Genomic DNA, 20,368 nt, shown 5'->3' with positions numbered 1-20,368 from the left:
CATCTCCTCCAACTCTGCGGGGGCTTAGGCTTCGAGAAGAAAACAAAAAGTAGCTACCCCCCTCTCCAGTTGTCCGAGTCAGCTAGGAACTGGAAGTCGACCTGGTTCTATTGCCAGGACATCGCCTGTCCGAATGCTGCGACTGGGCTGCCACCTTTTAGCCTAGACCGTCCGGCTCCTCCCAGGCAGCTTGCGCTCTCAAAGGTGGAAAAGGTTCAGATCCAGCCTCTGGTCGACGCGTTGATAGCCGTCGTCCGCAAGGGAGTCGCCGGCACGGACTTGCTGGAGACTTTTCTGGGTCGGCGCATCCAGCCGCTGCAAGCCCGACACCACGCCATGTGGCACTACGTGGGGCCTGAGGATTCCATTCGGACTCACCCAGAGTGCGTGACCGGGGAGACGGTGACAGCGTGGGTCCGTGGCATCACACGCGCATGTGACAACCCCCAAGGAGCCCGGCGAGTGAGCCCTTCCGCGCCGACAACCCTCCTCCGAATGAGGTGAGCGCATCTTGTCGAGTGCTTTCGATCTTCTTAGATTTATCGCTTTTCTTGTACCGCCGCCTGGCCTCTGACGTTGCCGACTGTGTTTTGTGCAGGAGTGGACTAACTGACATTCTGCCGTCTCGAACGGGAATCCAGCTGAGGAAGAGGAGGGCAGCCAGGACGGCAACGTGGACAGCGCCGAGTACGTCTCCGACAGTGGGGAGACGGAGGAGGAGACCGAAGAGGAGGAGTAGGAGGTTGGGGAGCAGAGCTCGCCACCTCCACCATCAGAACATCGAACTAAGCGCCGTCACGATCCCGCGACTCCACCGGCTCCTCCAGCGGCCCCGAGTGCTCCGCCAGCACCTCCCGTAGCTCCGAGTGCTCGGCGTGTGAAGAGGACTAGGGACGCTGCTGTCGAACCCACGGATCAGCCGTCCAAGGTGGCCAAACCTAGCGGGCCCAAGCCTCGGAAAGCTTTGCCTCGGATGAGGATCATTGTTCCAGTCGCCTCAGCGTAAGTGTCTTGCTCTCCCATCATCCTTCAGTATCTGATTCAACTCACACTTATCTGTCAAGTGGATTTCACTCAACAGAGCTGCTACCTCCGCCGCCTCTCTGCCGCACCAGGATGATGATCCCATGGACACGGATAACGCTGCCACATCCCAGCAAGGTATGTTGTCATGACTCTGAGAGTTTGGATTTATTGTTTCGCGAGTGTTGCCTTTAATCTTGCCCTTTTTCTGTAATTTCATGTTGTTCAGTCGGGCTTCCTTCGGAGGTGATTCATCTGGAGGACGACGACCAAAGGGGGTTAGGGCCAGCTTTAGCGCCTGTCCTTGAGGTTGTCCCATCTGCTGCTGCTCCCACCACGGCCGTGCTGCCGATCGAGACGATGTCGCCGACTGAGACGGTGCCCCTCGCGGCGGAACCGACTAGAGCGGAGCTTGGGATGCCCAAGGAGTCTTCTGCTGCACCGGGTCCGTCAACAGTTCAGTATGACGCCCGACATCTCCCGGAAGACCAGGTGGGGGCCGCCAAGGACGCCATGGTGCAGGTTGAGTTGATGGCGGGAGATGCCAAGGGAGCGTACGACTCCATCGCGTCTTTGTACAAGAGAAGCTTGGAGCTCCGGGACGATATCCGAGTAAGTGCGCTAGTAAGTGTTTACTTTCCTCCTGTCACCCACTGGGGGTTTCAGTGATAGACTCAGAGACAGTAGAATGATTTTGCAGTGGGTTCACTCCGAGTGAACCCAGTGGGTGTAGTCCCCAAGACTTCTGTCGAGTGCTTGCACCGGCAGTTGTCTTTAGATGCATTTTCCGTGACCTGAGCGGATCAGAGCGGATCTGCCCGAATGGTTCCAGTGGGGGCACTCCGAGTGCACTCACTGGGTGTAGTCCCCGAGAGTAGTATTACTCAGGTCGGGTAATAGTAGTGTTATAGATTTGTCTGTTTGTCATGTAGCTCAACAGGGCCGACCTGTTCGAGCTTCATGCCAGTGGGGTCACTCTTAGTGAACCCACTGGGTGTAGTCCTCGAGACCGCTATCGATTGCTTGCATCGGCAGGGGTCTGAAGAACTTTGAGCTTTGATTGTTTTCCTTGTTGAATGTGTCTCATCTTCCCTTTGCGCTGATTTGGCAGAAGACTTGCGAAATGGGATCCGCGTACAATGCTCTGCAGGCTGAAAAGATTCAGCTTGCTGCGGACTTGGAGGCGGCTGTGAATGACTTGGCTGGTGTGAAGGGGGCTCTTGCTGACCGAGAGAAGTCTTTGGAGAAATCCCGGGATACGAACAAGGCATTGGTAGCCGAAATTGAGAAAATGGGCAGGCAAAGAACCGAACGGATGGGTCAGCTGAAGTTGATGAACAATCGGTGCATGGCGCAGGAGAAGTACGTCAGCGACTGGGCAAGGAAGATGATTGCACTGCTTGGTGGAAAGCTTTTTGCCAAGTGCTTCTTGTCTTTGGAGTTTATTCTGCGCTTACTTTCTGCTTGTCTTTTCTTGGCAGATTTTTGTCTGGACGCTGAGGCTGAAGCAGCCGACATTGAACGGTCGGTTGTTCCGAACGTTCCACTCGGTGACGAAGCCAACCGGGACATGCTCCGAGCGCATATTCGCCTTGGCAGAGTGGGATCTTTCATTGGCCGCCTGAGAGAAGTCATCGGCCGGATCGACAAGGAGCTGTGGCCCGAAGACGATTCCCGGCAAGAAATAGAAGGGTTGATGACTCGGCTGGAGGACGTCCCGAACAGAGTGCAGGCATGGAAGAAGTCTGCCGCTCATTGTGGTGCGGACGTGGCGCTATCGCTGGTCCGAGTGCATTGCAAGGAAGCTCGAGAAGAAAAGCTGAAGGCGTTGCAGGTCGCCAACACCAAGAAGCTTTGATTCAAAGATTTCATGGAGACCTTCCTCGACACAGCCAATCGCATCGCAGACGGGATCGACCTTGACACCTTTGTGGAGCTTGCCAGTCCCGGTGACGCTTGAAAAACTTTACCTCGGTATGTCGAGTGGTCTCTGTATCAACTTTGGCCACTTCTGTTGGCCGTCACATTCGTGGTTCGGTGTGGATAAGCTTGATCCACACCGAGCCGACTGATCGTAGATCCAACTTTGAATTCGAATCGAATATTTTGCTCTTCTTTCGTCAAAAAAAAAATTGACACGATTTTGGCTCGTGGTTTTTGTTTGGCGTTTCTTGGTGAAGCCAATGGCAAACATGAGGAAGCTTTTTACTTAGGCGACTCTGAGTCGCAGCTAAGTCCCCGAGTGTGACTTTTCGTGCGCACTCGGAGTGAGTTGACACTCATGTAGTTGTCAGTTGTCTTCACATCTACATGAGCCTCAATGAGGGTCTGCTAAGCCTCCGAGTGGATCTCGAGGACACACTCGAAGGAAGCTTTTTTACTTAGGCGATTCTGGATCGCAGCTAAGTCCCCGAGTGCGGCTTTTAGTGCGCACTCGGAGCGAGTTTGTACTTAGGCGATTCTGGGTCGCAGCTAAGTCTCCGAGTGCGGCTTTTGGTGCGCACTCGGAGCGAGTTTTTACTTAGGCGATTCTGGATCGCAGCTAAGTCCCCGAGTGCGGCTGTAAGCTCGCACTCGGAGCGAGTTGTCACTCATGTAGTTGTCAGTTGTCTTCACATCCACATGAGCCTCAATGAGGGTCTGCTAAGCCTTCGAGTGGATCTCGAGGATGCGCTCGAAGGAAGCTTTTTTACTTAGGCGATTCTGGATCGCAGCTAAGTCCCCGAGTGCGGCTTTTGGTGCGCACTCGGAGTGAGTTTTTAGACCGGAGTCTGCAAACGTGGAGAAATTTTGAACCTGCAAGAAATCAATCTGCTTAGTATTACTTCAATGATACTTGTTCTTTACATTGTCCCCGTCGGTGGTCACGTGTAGAAGCGCTTCAGGAGATCTCCATTCCATGCTCGCGGCTCGTCCGTTTCTTTGTCAAGGTTGTAGAGTCGATACGCTCCGTTGTTCAGCACCTTAGAGATGATGAAGGGTCCTTCCCAGGCAGGAGCTAACTTGTGAGGCCTAACTTGTGAGGTCTCTGCTCATCCACTCGGAGCACCAGGTCGCCTGCTTGGAATGTATGACTCCTGACGCGTCGCGCGTGAAATCGCCGCAGATCTTGTTGAGAAATTGTTGAGCGAATCAGTGCCATCTCGCGCTCTTCTTCTAGAAGATCAACTCCGTCTTGTCTGGCTTGCTCTGCTTCGGCTTCGGAGAAGAGTTCGACTCGTGGGGAGTTGTGAAGCAAATCACTCGGAAGGACTGCCTCGGCTCCATAAACGAGGAAGAACGGGGATCGCCCTGTAGATCTATTCGGAGTTGTGCGGAGGCCCCACAACACCGAAGGCAGCTCGGTGACCCATGCGCTGGCGGCATGTCCAACTTCTCGCAGGAGTCGAGGCTTCAACCCTTGAAGAATAAGTCCATTCTCCCGCTCTGCTTGCCTGTTTGTTTGGGGGTGCGCCACAGATGCAAAATCCACTTGGATACCTTGGCCTGTGCCAAAACCTTTGAATCTGTCCGAGTCAAAGTTTGTTCCATTGTCAGTGATTATGATGTGCGGAACCCCGGATCTGGCGATGATGTCTGTGACAAATTTGATGGCCGTAAGGGCGTCGAGCTTCTTGATGGGCTTGGCTTCAATCCACTTGGTGAACTTGTCGACTGCTACCAACAGATGAGTGAATCCCCCTTGGCCTGTTCTGAATGGTCCGACTGTATCTAATCCCCACACTGCGAACGGCCAAACAAGAGGGATTGTCTTCAGCGCAGATGTTGGCTTGTGGGACTTGTTCGAATAGAACTGACAGCCTTCGCATCGGTCGACCATATCTTTTGCCATTTCATTTGCCTGCAACCAGAAGAAACCAGCCCTGAATGCTTTGGCGACGATTGCTCTTGAGGAGGCATGATGGCCGCAGGTTCCCGAGTGAATTTCTTCCAGGATTAACTGTCCCTCCTCAGGGGAGATGCACCGCTGAAGGACGCCTGAAACACTTTCCTTGTACAACTGGCCATCAATGACGGTGAAGGACTTCGACCTGCGGACGATCTGCCTAGCTTGGACTTCGTCTTCTGGTAATTCTTGCCTCAGGATGTACGCAATGAACGGCACAGTCCAATCGGAGATGAGAGCAAGAATCTCCATGATTAAATCAACCACAGCAGGGACCTCGACTTCAGTCGGATCTGTTGAGCTCTTCGGTTGTACTGGTTCCTCTATGAAAGGATCTTATTTTACTGAGGGAAGGTGTAGGTGCTCGAGGCAGACATCACTCGGGACCGGTCTCCGAGTGGATCCAAGTTTTGCCAATTCATCAGCTGCTTGATTTTTCAGTCGCGGAACATGGTGAAGTTCCACACCTTCAAACTTCTTCTCGAGCTTCCTTACTGCGTTGCAGTATGCAGTCATGATGGGGTTCCTTACATCCCACTCCTTCATCATTTCATTAACCACCAGATCTGAATCGCCATAGACCATCAGGCGACGGAAGCCGAGTGTGATGGCCATGCGCAATCCATAAAGGAGAGCTTCGTACTCTGCCTCATTGTTGGAAGAATCGAAATGTATGTGCAACACATACTTAAGTTTATCACCTTTTGGCGATATGATCACTATGCCAGTGTCGGAGCCATTCAACATCTTGGACCCATCGAAGAACATGGTCCAATGAGCCGAGTAGATGTGAGTCGGTTGCTGTTGTTCTACCCATTCTGCTATGAAGTCAGCCAGAGCTTGAGACTTTATAGCCTTCTTGGCTTCGAACTTGATGTCGCAGTATAACATCTCCATTGCCCACTTCGCCACTCGGCCTGATGCGTCTCGATTGTGGAGGATTTTCGACAACGGAGCATCAGAAATGACAGACGCCGAGTGGTCTTCGAAATAATGAGCCACCTTCTTTGCAGTCATGTAAATCCTGTAAATAAGCTTTCGATAATGGGGATACCTCTGCTTGGAAGGAGTCAGGACTTCGGAGATATAATATACTGGCCGCTGAACTTTGTACACTTTGCCTTCTTCTTCGCGTTCGAATGTGAGAACAGTTCTGACGACTTGATTTGTAGCCGCGATGTACAGAAGAAGGGGTTCTTTGCTGAGCGGGGCAGTAAGAACCGGCTGGGTGGAAAGCAGGGCTTTGAGGTCATCGAATGCAATTTGGGCTTCATCTGTCCACTCAAAAGTATCTGATTTCTTCATGAGTCGGTACAGAGGTAGCGCCTTCTCGCCGAGTCGAGCGATAAACCTGCTCAAAGCCGCTAGGCAACCTGTGAGCCTTTGAACATCCTGTATTCTGACCGGTTGTTCCATTCGGACGATGGTCCCGATCTTTTCGGGGTTGACATCGATCCCTTGTTCGGAAACGAAGAAACCGAGTAACTTCCCGCTAGGAACGCCGAATGAACACTTGGCTGGGTTGAGCTTGATATCGTACCTACGCAGGTTGGCGAATGTTTCTGCCAAGTCAGTCAGCAGGTCGGAACCTTTGCGTGACTTGACTACGATATTGTCCATATATGCCTCCACATTTCGACCGACCTGGTCAAGGAGGCATTTTTGGATCATGCGCATAAAAGTTGCTCCTGCATTCTTCAAACCGAATGGCATAGTGATGTAGCAGAAGCACCCGAATGGGGTGATGAAGGCTGTTTTCAATTCATCCGGACCATACAGACGGATCTGATCATAGCCCGAATAGGCATCAAGGAATGATAAACGCTCGCAACCCGCAGTCGAATCGACAATTTGATCAATGCGGGGGAGCGGGAAATGATCTTTCGGGCAGACCTTATTGAGATGTTTGAAGTCGATGCACATACGGAGGGACTTGTCCTTCTTGGGCACCATGACAACATTGGCGAGCCACTCGGAGTGGTGTACCTCACGAATGAAGTTGGCTGCCAAAAGTTTAGCCACCTCCTCTCCGATTGCCTTCCTTTTGTGCGCGGCGAACCGACGCAGGCGTTCTCGGATGGGCCGAGCAGCAGGATCCACATGCAGTCGGTGCTCAGCCAACTCGCTGGGTACACCTAGCATGTCAGCGGGCTTCCATGCAAAAATGTACCAGTTCTCACGGAGGAATTGGATGAGCTCGGCTTCCTATTTTGGATCAAGGGTGGTGGAGATGTTCGTCGGGGCAGCGGTGTCGTCCGTCGGGTGGATGCTGACTTTCTTCGTGTCTCCCACCGACTGGAATGCGGACTTCGGAGCTGGCTTCTTCGAACGCATCAGGTCAGCGGGGTCGGCTGTCTTCTTGTACTCATCCAGCTCGAGGATAGCCATCTGCTGGTCGGCAATCCTCGACCCTTGTTGCAGACACTCCTCGGCCCGCTGCCGATTGCCTGTGATCGTGATCACACCTTTGGGACCCGACATCTTCAGCTTCAAATACACGTAACATGGACGGGCCATGAAACGCGCATACGCCGGACGGCCCAGAATCGCATGGTATGCACTCTAGAAGTCCACCACCTCGAATGTCAGCTTTTCCTTGCGGAAGTTCTTGTCGGAGCCGAAAACGACGTCCAACGCGATCTGGCCGAGTGACTTGGCCTTTCGTCCTGGGACGACTCCGTGGAATTGCATGTTTCTCTCGCTAAGTTTGGACATTGGAATGTCCATCCCCTTGAGAGTGTCGGCGTACATGATGTTCAAGCCGCTGTCGCCGTCCATGAGGACTTTGCGCAGTCGGGCTCCTTCCACCACCGAGTCGACGACCAGAGCCTGCCTCCCTGGGGTGGGCACGTGTGCTGGATGGTCCGACTGATCAAAGGTGATCGTAGTCTGAGACCATTTGAGGAACGTGGGGTTGGTTGGGGTTGCCATGTTCACCTCCCTGTTCACCAGCTTCAATCGACTCTTGCTTTCCACGTCAGCAAAAATCATCAACGTTCCATAGACTTGGGGGAACGGATCCTCCTTGTCCTCATCATCTTGCTCGTTGTCCTTTTCACTCGGCTGCCCTTCGCCGAACCCTTGGATCACGAGGCGACATTGCCGAGTGGTGTGCTTCGGGAATATGGCGTTGCCTTCTTCGTCCATCTTCGTGTGGATTGAACATGGCTGATCCAGGATGGAATTCCCGAACTGTTTCTTCTTGGGGGTGTACTGAGCTTTCCCCTTGCCCTTGAACTTGGCATTGGTAACGGCTGTTGCCTCTGCCTGCGGAGTGGACGGAGCTTTCTGCTTCTGCTTCCGATTGATGTTCCCATCTCCATCGGCGACTGCCTTATGCTTGCCGCTACGTATGCGGTCCTCTTCTTCGCCATTTGCATAGCATGCGGCTATCTCCATCATCTTGCTCATGGAGATGTCGCATGTCCGACCGAATTTCAGGTACAGATCTATGTACCGCACGCCTGCCTTGAAGGCGCAGACTGCTTGGTGCTCTGTAACGTTCTCCGCCGTGTGGTAGAGGGTCGTCCAACGCTGGATGAAATCGCGCAGGGGTTCATTCTGCTTCTGGACACAGTGCTGGAGCTCCACGAGACCAGCAGGGCGTTTGCACGTGCCCTCGAAGGTCCTGATGAAGACTCGGGACAGATCTGCCCAGCTGTAGATGCTTGACGGAGCCAACTGGCTCAGCCACGCTCGAGCCGAGCCGTCGAGCATCAGGGGGAGATGTTTCATGGTGACCTGGTCATCTCCGCCACCGATCTGGACTGCCACTCGGTAGTCATCCAGCCACGTTTCTGGCTTGGACTCTCCTATGAATTTGCTGATCCCCGTCGCCAATCGGAAGTTGGGAGGGATGTTAGCTGAACGGATGGCCCGACTGAACACTCGGGGCCCCAGACGATGGTCCTGCTTCCACTCGGACGGTCTCTATCGTGACCATCACGGTGGGCTCGACTCCTGTCGACCTTCCTCTGGGCGATGTACCCTCTTGCGTCGGGCCTTGGATCATACGCGTCACCGACTGAACGCCGATCATCGTGATGTCGGGGCCCGTAAGGCCCACCCCGCGGAGGGGTGCATGAACGGCGACGATCTTCGGGATTCATGGAACGGCTGCCCCCTCTGCGTCGCTGATGAGAATCGGGGCTGAAAACCGACCGATGCCTGTTCGTGTGAACAGAACTGTTGTGGATCCGGTTGTGCGACTGGGAAACCGCCGAATTCTGCTGCTGCGCCGTGTGCAACAGGGCACGGATCTGCTCGATCCCTCTATCAGCCTCTGAATCAGTCGATTGGAGGGAATCGACTATCTTGGCAGCGGCAGCCAGGTTGAGGACGAGTGTGCGGAACACCTCGACGTTGCTCTCGCGAGTGCGCCGACTGGCAGAACGGCAGTGTTGACGACGAGCACCCGATGATTCGCCGACCTCATGCTCGTTCCAACCAGTTCGGAGGGGACTTTCATGGGAATCAGCCATGAGAACTTCGGCTGCAGGTCCGCGACCCAAGTACTCGGAAGGTAACTCAGTCGGAACTGAGTCCAAGCACTGGGACAGCGACGCGACCACAACCGACTCGAGGACCGCCACTTGAGAGGACGCGTTCTGTCGCGCCTGGGCGTGTCGCACCCAACGCTGAGCCGCGGATGGTGGGACCGCTTGTTGCGGCGCGTGACGAGGGCAAAGATCGACAACGGGGCCGATTGCTGAAGAAGAAGGACGCCGCGGGCACCGGCACGGAAGTGCGTATCCCCGCGAGTGGGGAGCGCCTTGACGTCGAGAGGCGCATCCCGAAGCCATGCCGAATCATCGACGAAGAAGGAGAGTGCGCCGAAGAGGATCTCATGACCCATGCACAAATCTCCGCCGAACGACATGATGAAAAGATGAAGTTGCAAACTCGCCGGAAGTCGCTTAGACGGCTGCCCCACGGTGGGTGCAAACTGTCGTGGGTATAAGTCTGACAGTAGATGTGTAGGGTGCGAAAGGATGGGCAAAGCCTTAGCTACGGCGAGGTTGTATGAGTTCAGGCCCCTCTAAGGTGGAGGTAAAAGCCCTACGTCTCAGTGCTCTTGGGAGCTTAGTGTCGAGTGGAATATCAGATTACAGTAAATGCCAACCCCTGCACCAGTGGGGAAGGGCGGCTTATATAGAGTGCGCTGCCCTCCACAACGACCCGGTGGACAGGGGTGGAATAGTGGCGAATAAATGCCTACGTTACAGGTAACGTATGCCTGAAATGCTAATAATGGTGTATGAAAACGTATGACCGTTGCCCTCCTGGGAGGTTACGATGTACAGAGTGGAATTCAGTCGGTACGATAAATACGCTCCGAATGCTCGTCACCGACTGGATGATGAGGGGTCCTTAGTTCAGTCGGAAGTGTCTAAGGGCCTTGTCCTCTATGAAGGGTAGTCCTTGGGTAGGACCTATAGGGCAGGCCTATGACCCTACCCTGGGACTATAACCCCATCAGTGAGTATTGTGCTAAAAAAATGGGACAGTGTGACGTTGACCGTATACCTTGGCGTTGTGTTGTGAATACACAGGGATTTCAGTTTTTTCTTCAAAAGTGGCGCATCACAAGCAAATTACATTTAGGGCATTGTCGGCTGCCCGGTCTAACCATATGACCCCTTCCTTTCTTCTCCCTTGCTCTTGAGGTGGTGCCTGAACCAGCTTGTAGCTCGGCGGTGGTGGCTTGTGGAGCGATGACGCCATGAGCTCGTCGCCCGGTGCCGACCCGTCGCCTTCTGGGCCGTTTGGGAGGGGCATGTGCGGCGTTTCTCTCACTTCCACACGGTGGTTGGTTGAAGCTTCACCACCTTTGTAGGTGTATTACGTCGTTGCTCCACCATCGATTTCAGCCACGAGATTGACTACGGGTAGGGTTCATTGGCACTGGACTGTTAGCAGTGGTGATCCTACATGTACTCTGTGGGGTCAATTGACCCCACATTTGTTAGACAAAACAACCTAAAATTGTTGAACATTGTGAAGAAATTATCCCAAGAAGATCCGGTGACCCCGTAGATTATTCCTGCTCGCTTCGCCACTGACTGTTAGGGTTAGGGCTGCTTTGCCCTTAGATGTCCCACATCAGGTGATGAGGTAGAGTTTAAGTTGGGCTTTCGGTAAGATTTAAGGTTCAACGGGTGAAATTGGTGGTCGGTGAGATTCGTGGTGGCGCATAAATCAGGGATTGATTGTATGCCTTGATTTACACTTGATAATGTGCACCTCTGTTTGGGGATTTCTTTTCCCTTTACCATGTGTTGATCATATGCAATGTGGCATCTTTCCTCTGTTATTGTGAACACCGATTGCTCTTGTTTAGGTGTAAACATGATGCTTTACAATATCTTTGTTTTGTGAAAAAAATGTAAGTGCATCTAGTGCCCCTTAGTGGTTTTGGTGGTTTGAAGACTTATAGGTTAAGTATCTAATGTGTTTATAAGTGTACACAGGATCTATAAGTCATTGAGGAGTTTGAGATATTTGAAGAATATCGACCCCTAAAAATATATGTCTTCAGTTGAAGAAATTGGTCTGAAGCTGAAGAAATGAATCACGAGGAATCTGCGATGAAATTGATATTCCTCATGAAGATATTGATATTGAGAAAATCGGTGGTTCCTGAAGAAAATCATTTTGAAGAAATTGAAGCGTGAAGATTTACGTTTTCTGTTTTACTTTCTTCGCATTTGATGAATAGGAACACCGTACTGTTAAAGGGGGTCAAAGTAACGCTATGGAATGAATTTCCTCATGATGCTCAACCCAAGCCAAATCCTACCAAAAGCCTCAAGTGAGGAATATGAGTGACATGAGGACTCTCACAGTTGAGGGTCCCGACCGTTTCGATAGCCACGCCAAGTCACTGGTCTTATCCACTCCAACGGTCATATTATTTAAGGGCATTAGTGTCAAATCATGTCGGGATGCTCCTAGGCTATAAATAGCCGCCCCCCACAACCACTAGCTGGTTGGCTGCTCTGTTAGAAACTGACACTTGTCATAAGAGCAACCCAAATTCCTCAGAGCCTTCGAGAGTAAATCATCAGTGAGGAAATACACCACCCACCGAAACCACAAACCAAACCTAGTGATTGAGCATCACTGAAGAAGTTGTTCCTGTGTGGGACTGAAGCCTTTTACCTTTGAGGACTGTGCATCCTCCAGACGGTTAGGCGTCATGGTCTAGAGCAATCCAGCAGTCAATTGTGGATCGCCGGGTGACCGAGTTTGTGAGGGTTTGGAAGTCTGCCCTAAAGACTTACCACGAGTGTTGGGCGAGGACTGTGTGTCCTTAGCTCAAGGAGAATACGGTAGGGACTGTGTGTCCCGGGACTGGGTGTCCTTTGGTTTCAATACCAAGCCGCTCCAAACCAGATGTACAACTGTCACAGCAGTTGGAACTGGGTCATCAACAACAGTCTTCACCAAGAATCGGGTTCTAATTCCTCAACTCTTTACATTCTCTGTATTATGTGTTGATGACATTCACTGTGACTGTTTGAAGAATTTGCTGAAGACTTTCTCTAAATTTCCTCAACCCCAAATTCTTCACTTGAGTTAATCATCATCTGTATTCTGCGTGCCTGCTTACTGTGCAATCTGTTTTCACAATCTTCACTCTGTAATACTGTTGTTGTGAACGTTTGCACGACTGATCCTTAACTGTTTCCGCTGTAAGTTAGTCATCAGTGAGGAATTTCCTCAAAAGGAATTTCCTCAGTGATGAAATTCTAAAAATCTCCTATTCACCCCCCCTCTAGTCGAGATAACGCACTTTCAATTGGTATCAGAGCAAGGTACTCCCTTGTTCTGTGTGATTTTGGTTTAACCACGTGGAGTTTTAGTTATGTCGATTGTAGGCATGTTTAAGGTGACTGCAGCATGTCCTACCTACGAGGGAAAGAACTTTCCCTTCTGGAAGAACAAAATGCAAATGCATCTACAAGCTATAGACAATGATCTCTGGTATATTGTGGAAAATGGTGTCCCCATCATTTCTGCCAGTGTCACTGCAGCTGATGTGAAGAAATTCAAGCAACTCGATTCTCAAGTGAAGAACATCATCTGTGGTCATCTGAGCCCTGGCCAGTTTGGAAGAGTAAGTGCCTTAGGCTCTGCAACACTGATCTGGGAGAGACTGTGCAAGGTAAATGAAGGAGTATCAACCCAACGTGACTCTCGTGTTGATATTCTTCGCAATCTCTTCAATCGCTTCAAGAGACATGACAATGAAAGCTGCCAAGACACCTTTGATCGCCTCACTGACATATCAAATGAACTGCAAGCACTGGGAGCTCGAGACATCACTGATCACGAAGTTGTGAAGAAACTGCTGAGATCTTTGGATTCTTCATTTGACACTCTAGTTTTGATGATTCAAGAAAGACCAGACTACAAGATGGTAGATCCAGCTGATATCCTCGAAAGGCTAAATACTCATGAATTCCAGCTAGAAGAAAAGAGAGATCTATATGGACAAAGCTATTCCAGACCACGTGCACTGAAGGCAAGAGCAATTTCCTCATCTGAAGAAGAAGACACAGATGACAGCAGTTGTGACCCTGAAGAATTTGGTCAGGAGCTTGCAATGCTTGTGAGGAAATTCCAGAGATTTACACGACGAGGCCAGTTCGGTAAATCATCAAGAAGAGACATGAGGAAATCAGAATCTGCATCTGAGGACTACAAGAAACGGACCTGTCACAAGTGCAAGAAATCAGGTCATTACATTGCTGATTGTCCCCGCTGGGGAAAGGAATCAAAGAAGAAGAAATACAAGGATGACAGTTCTGATGACTCAAAGAAGAAGAAGAAATCTTCAAAATCCTCATCTTCAAAGTCCTCCTCACACAAGAAGACTAGCTTCAGAAAGGCTCGGGCACTTATTGGCAAGGAAATGGATTCCCAGGCAGAATCAGAGGAATGTGATGAAGAAGAAGGCTCTGGGGAAGACTCAGAATCCGGACAGGCTAGTCTTGCACTAGCAACCAATTTCGTTAACAAGTCAATCTTCAATCTTGAAGAAAATGATTGCACCATCCATACTGATGACTATGTTGATGACTTCGCTCCAACCTATTGCTTCATGGCAAAAGGTTCAAAGGTATCGAATAATGCCTCCTCCTCTGATTCAAGTGACTGTGAACATGATGATTACAAAAAACCCAGTTACAGTAAACTTGCCATCATTGCCACTAGACAACAAACTGCTCTGGAAAAGCTTCAAAAACTGCTAGACAAAAGTGATGATCTGTTGAATGATGAAATGAATCTTAATCAAATCCTCGCTGATGACATGAAAAATCTTCAGTCTAGATTTGATAATCTTCAGGATAGTCATGATACACTCCTCACTAATCATGAGAAGCTTTCTTACGAATTTCTTCAAAGAAAGCTTGATCTTGAGAAGCTGAGGATGTCTCATGATGATCTTCGTATGGAAAATGATTCATTACTAGCTCAACAGATTAGCGCTAGTCAAGTTGAATTTATTCCTCCATGTCTTAAATGCATTGAACGTGAAACTGCTAATTCCTCACCAGAAACATCAAATGCTACAAATCTTCAACTGCACCTGCTGTGTCTATTTCCTCACTTGAGGAAAACAAAAATGTTACTGATGAAAATGCAGGGTTGAAGGAATTGTACGTGACAGGCATGTACAAAAGTCTCAAAGGACACCAAACCCTTTGTGATGTGCTCAAAACGCAGATCTTGAACAGGAACCCGAGGAAAGAAGGAATTGCCTTTGAGAGGAAATTGAATGCTGATGGATCTTATTGGAAACCTGAGCAGTATCCCAAAACCACATGGGTTGCTGCTACTGGGCCTCCTTTTGATCCATCTAATCTAACTGGCTTCTCATGTGAATTATCCTATTCCTCGGACGAGTCATTTGATTCCAACTATAAACTGTTCAAAAATCAATCTGGTGAAGTATTTTCTCGATATGTTGGAACTAACTGCACGAATGGCCCTCCTGTGAGGAAAATCTGGGTTCCCAAAAGTTGTCTTGAAAATCTTCAAGTGAATGTCCTCATGACATCACCTCTGAAGAATCTGAAACCCAGATCAAATTCCTCAGGAGGACCAAAGTCTTCAAGAGGATCAAAATCCTCAACTGGTCAAAACTATGCTCGTACCCGTGCTTATGCGTCTAACATGCACGGAAACTACAAGGAATATGATTATGAGCGCTACTCCTCAAATCATTATGTTCATAAATCCTCAAACCAGTTCTCTGCATACTCATATGAGTACTTTAATCCCCCTACTGTTAAGAGAAGTGTATTAGCTTCAATGCCACCTTTCTCATATGGTGCTCGCAGGATGATGAACGCTTTGCCACCCCTTCAGATGTGGGTGGTGAAGAAATCAAACTAATCACTTCTGCAGGTCAGGTCTCCAGATGAAAATCATCATTTGAATAATTTGCTGGAGACCTGAGGAAATGCTTGATAGGACGTAAGCTAATGATTGATGAAATAGAAATATTTCACACGTCCTTACATTTCTGTTATGATGAAATCACTGAACTGATGAAATTAGTATCATATTCTTCAAATCTGAAGCATATGAGATGGTAAGCTGTACTAATTCATCTGCAGCATGACAAACCCAAAAATACTGAGTGGGTTCTCGATAGTGGCTGCACACATCACATGACTGGTGATAAAAGCCTACTGATGAATATGCCACTAACTCCATCACCTGTGAAGCAAATCACATATGCTGATAAAGGTAAAAGCAAGGCATTGGGACTTGGCAAAGTAGCTATTTCCAAGGATAGGCATATGGACAAAGTGATGCTTGTTGAATCCCTTGGTTTTAACCTCATGTCAGTCTCGATGCTTTGTGATCTTGATATGATTGTTATCTTTGGTAGATATAGATGTGTAGTCATCATGGAATCTGACAGATCCAAAGTCTTCGAAGGTGTAAGAAGAGGGGATTTGTACATTGTTGACTTCTCTACAGGTCCTCAACCAGCCACTTGCTTACTAGCAAAAACTTCAGAAGGATGGCTGTGGCACCGAAGACTACGTCATGCAGGCATGAGGAATTTGCACACACTTGCAAAGAAGAAGCATGTCATTGGCATCGAATCAGTCAAATTCCTCAAGGATCATCTCTGCGGTGCTTGTGAATCTGGGAAAATGACCAGATCCAAGCATCCCTCCAAAACCATCATGACCACTACACGTCCATTTGAATTGCTTCATATGGATTTATTTGGACCTACACACTATGCAACACTAACCAATGCAGCATCTCTATATGGCTTTGTCATAGTTGATGATTATTCCAGATACACTTGGGTGCATATTATAGTGTATAAAACTGAAGTGCAGGAAATCTTCAAACGATTTTATTCAAGGGCCTCGACGAACTTCGGCATCAAGATCAAACATATCAGGAGTGATAATGGAACCGAGTTCAAAAACACTGGTCTTGATGATTATCTTGATGAACTTGGTATTACTCACGAATTGTCTGCTCCTTATACTCCTCAGCAGAATGGTGTCGTCGAAAGAAAGAATAGGACTCTGGTTGAAATGGCAAGAACAATGCTTGAAGAATATCAGACTCCTCATCGCTTCTGGCCTGAAGCAATCAATACTGCATGCCATATCATCAACAGGGTATATCTTCACAAATTCCTCAAGAAAACCTCATATGAATTCCTCACTGACAAGAAACCCAGTGTAAGTTATTTCAAAGTCTTCGGTGCAAAATGCTGGATTAGAGATCCTCATCATAGCTCAAAATTTGCACCTAAGGCACATGAAGGTTTTATGCTCGGTTATGGAAAGGACTCGCACACCTACAGAGTCTTCAACAACTATCACAACAAAGTTGTTGAGACTGTAGATGTGCGGTTCGATGAAACTAATGGCTTGCAAAGAGAGCAATTGCCTTCTGATCCAGATAAGCTGTCTCCTGAGGAAGCAATAAAGCTTAAGCCTACTGAAGACATTATCCCCACTGAGGAAATTAGTGAAGAAACGATCCCCACCGCTGATGAAAACCAAGAAGATGCTCCTGAGGAAATTGCAACAGCACCACTTCCTCAGCCCAGACAAATTGCAAATGAAGTAGAACTTGAAAAAATCCTCAACGACATCAATGCACCAGGTCCTCTCATTCGCTCAAAAGCTTCACACTTAGTTAACTTTTGTGGGCACTTTTCCTTTGTATCCATCACATAACCCTCAAAAGTAGCTGAGGCTTTTCTGGAACCGGAGTGGATCCAAGCCATGCAAGACGAACTTCTTCAATTCAAGCTGAATGATGTATGGGAGCTCGTCAAACGACCAGATCCTCGCAAGCATAACATCATCGGCACCAAGTGGATTTTCCGAAACAAGCAAGATGAGGACGGTCAAGTGGTGAGGAACAAGGCACGACTTGTAGCCCAAGGCTACACCCAGGTTGAAGGAATAGATTTCGATGAAACTTTTGCACATGTTGCTAGACTTGAAGCTATTCGAATTCTACTTGCTTATGCTAATCATCATAACATCACCTTATATTAAATGGATGTGAACAGTGCATTCCTCAATGGTAAGCTTGAGGAAGAAGTATATGTTGCTCAGCCCCCAGGTTTTGAGGATCCAAAGAATCCAGACAAAGTCTTCAGACTCAAAAAGGCTCTGTATGGCCTCAAGCAAGCCCCTCGGGCATGGTATGATACATTGAAGGAATTCCTCATGAAGAAAAGCTTCAAACCTGGTTCACTCGATCCAACTCTTTTCACAAAATCCTATGATAATGAGTTGTTTGAATGTCAAATATATGTTGATGATATCATATTTGGCTGTACTGACAAAAGATACAGTGATGAATTTGCCTACATGACGAGTGAAGAATATCAGATGTCCATGATGGGGGAGCTGAAATTCTTCTTAGGTCTTCAAATTCGTCAACAAAGCAATGGAATCTTCATATCACAAGAGAAATACCTCAAGGATGTTCTGAGGAAATTCGACATGCACGAATGCAAAGGTGCCAAGACTCCGATGCCTACCAACGGCCACCTCGACACTGATGAAAATGGTAAAGATTTCGATCAGCAGGTATACCGTTCTATGATTGGCTCCTTATTGTATCTATGTGCATCTAGGCTAGATATAATGCTTAGTGTTTGCATGTGTGCACGTTTTCAAGCAAAACCGAAGGAATCACACCATAAGGCTGTGAAACATATTCTTCGATACTTAGCTCACACACCAACACTAGGATTATGGTATCCCAAGGACTCCAATCTTCATCTGGTAGGGTATTCTGATTCAGACTATGCTGGTGACCGTGTGGATCGCAAGTCAACATCTGGCACATGCCATTTCCTCGGAAGTTCACTAGTTTTCTGGTCCTCAAAGAAGCAGAACTGCGTATCACTCTCCACTGCCGAAGCTGAGTACATTATTGCTGGTTCTTGCTGTGCTCAATTACTATGGATGAAGCAAACACTCAAGGACTACGGCATCAACATGAAGAATGTGCCTCTCTACTGTGACAATGAGAGTGCTATCAAGATTGCATATAATCCAGTACATCACTCGAAGACCAAGCACATCCAGATTCGTCATCATTTTCTTCGGGACCATGTCCTCAAGGGCAATATCCTCATCGACCATGTGAAGACTGATGATCAACTGGCTGATATCTTCACTAAGCCCTTGGATGAGAAAAGGTTTTGCAAGTTGCGGTGTGAGCTAAATATCTTAGAATCTTCAAATGTTTTGTAAAAACATGCACACATCCTAACACTTATGCAAAGTTGATGACTTAGATGTGCAACACATGATGAAACGATTGTCTTCAACTAATGAAGAAAGTCACTCTGAATGTGAAGAAATTAACGAAGAAATTGATTCTCAGGGCCCTACGACAATTGTACGCGGTGTCTGTAATCAACATTCTTATATGGTGGGTAACGCCACCGCCCAATGTGAAATTCCTCAAGTTGATTTTCTTCAAATGATCAATTTCCTCACAATGCATTTTTCTTCAAAACAGATGTTCTTCATTGTGATGATCTATTGCAAAATCTTCAAAAACACTTGATGACTTTCATTTGCCTAGGTAGACTGTGATTTCTAGTCCTCAACAGCATTCACTTATTGCTATTTCTTCAAGTTGATGTTTCTGCTAAGTGAATGTGATTGGACCCCACTTTCCCTCTATGCTATACTTATCCAGTCTATTCAATTCTTCATATGCGTTCTACTTGAAACTTTGTTCAAAATCCTCACTGCATCCTTGTCAGCTGATGATTTGGTAACAAAAATCCTCAAATCTTCAAAAAATTGTTTTCTTCAAAGGAACAGTAACTGAACCCCCACTTCCCACGATCGGATAACCACGATCTCCACTATCTCCACCGCATCGTACGGGAGCTACACGTGTCCTGCGGAGACGTAGAGGCAAGGGCTATTCGGTCCGAAACTTTCGCGTCAAACAGTAACTTTCGGGCTATAAATAGGTCCTTATCCCCCTCGGTATCTTCTTCTTCGCCTCATCGCTCTCCTGCCATCACACTCTCCATCGAACCCTAGCGCGACCGCTGGTTGTCTTGTCGCCGGCAAGGAAGAGCTTCACTGCCTCAACCTTTTCACCGCCAGGATCACGCCGAAGTCGGAACATCTACGTCCGCCGCCGCCATAGACGTCCTCTGCTGCCAAGTTAGGGTGCATTGGACACTCGACCGAAGAGCCCCTCCAACACCACCTTTTGTGTTCTTCGTTCGCACCTTCCAGGGTAAATATATCCCATTTTTACAGCAGATTAGATCTGAAATTTTACCTCTCCCATGTGAAATCTGTTTTTCCTCAAGATACGATGTGCAGATGATTCCTCAAACACTATCTATCACCACAATAATTGATGAACTAGCTAAGCATCTAAGATTTTCACGAGATTCCTCAATTGTGCGAATTTTCGGATCTGTACAACTCTGGAACCCAAGAACAGCATGCTTAGGCAAATTCCTCAACCACTGGTTATATTCCTCAGACTATCAAACCTTTTCATTTTCTTCAAATCTGAGAACGCATATGACCTCTCCAAATTCCTCGCAACTATACTCTGTTCACAGGTACACACATGTCAGCTCATGAATCTCTCGGTTCTCATCACATTAACTCATTTGCAGCGTTTCTGGAAGAAACTCTTCAAGGCTCATGAGAATCCTCAAGAGTTCAAAATCATCAGCAAATTCCTCGTCTGAAGAAAATGGAGGAAGAGAGGAAACAGAAGGGAGGAAAGAAACTGGAGCAGAACACAGCTGCTGATATTCCTGATGACATATACTTGGACTATTGTACGCCTGATGAAGAACCTGAGACAATGGCCAAGAGAAAGATTAGGCTACAGAAAATTGAACGCAGATGGGCAAAGGAGTGGAAGGAGTACAGTTTGTGACTCCAAAATATGCGA

The sequence above is a fragment of the Hordeum vulgare genome, chromosome 1H, assembly GCF_904849725.1.
Source record: "Hordeum vulgare subsp. vulgare chromosome 1H, MorexV3_pseudomolecules_assembly, whole genome shotgun sequence".
NCBI classification, from domain to species: Eukaryota; Viridiplantae; Streptophyta; class Magnoliopsida; order Poales; family Poaceae; genus Hordeum; species Hordeum vulgare.
The sequence above is the reverse complement of the archived record's forward strand: the minus strand, read 5'-3'. Positions refer to the sequence as shown.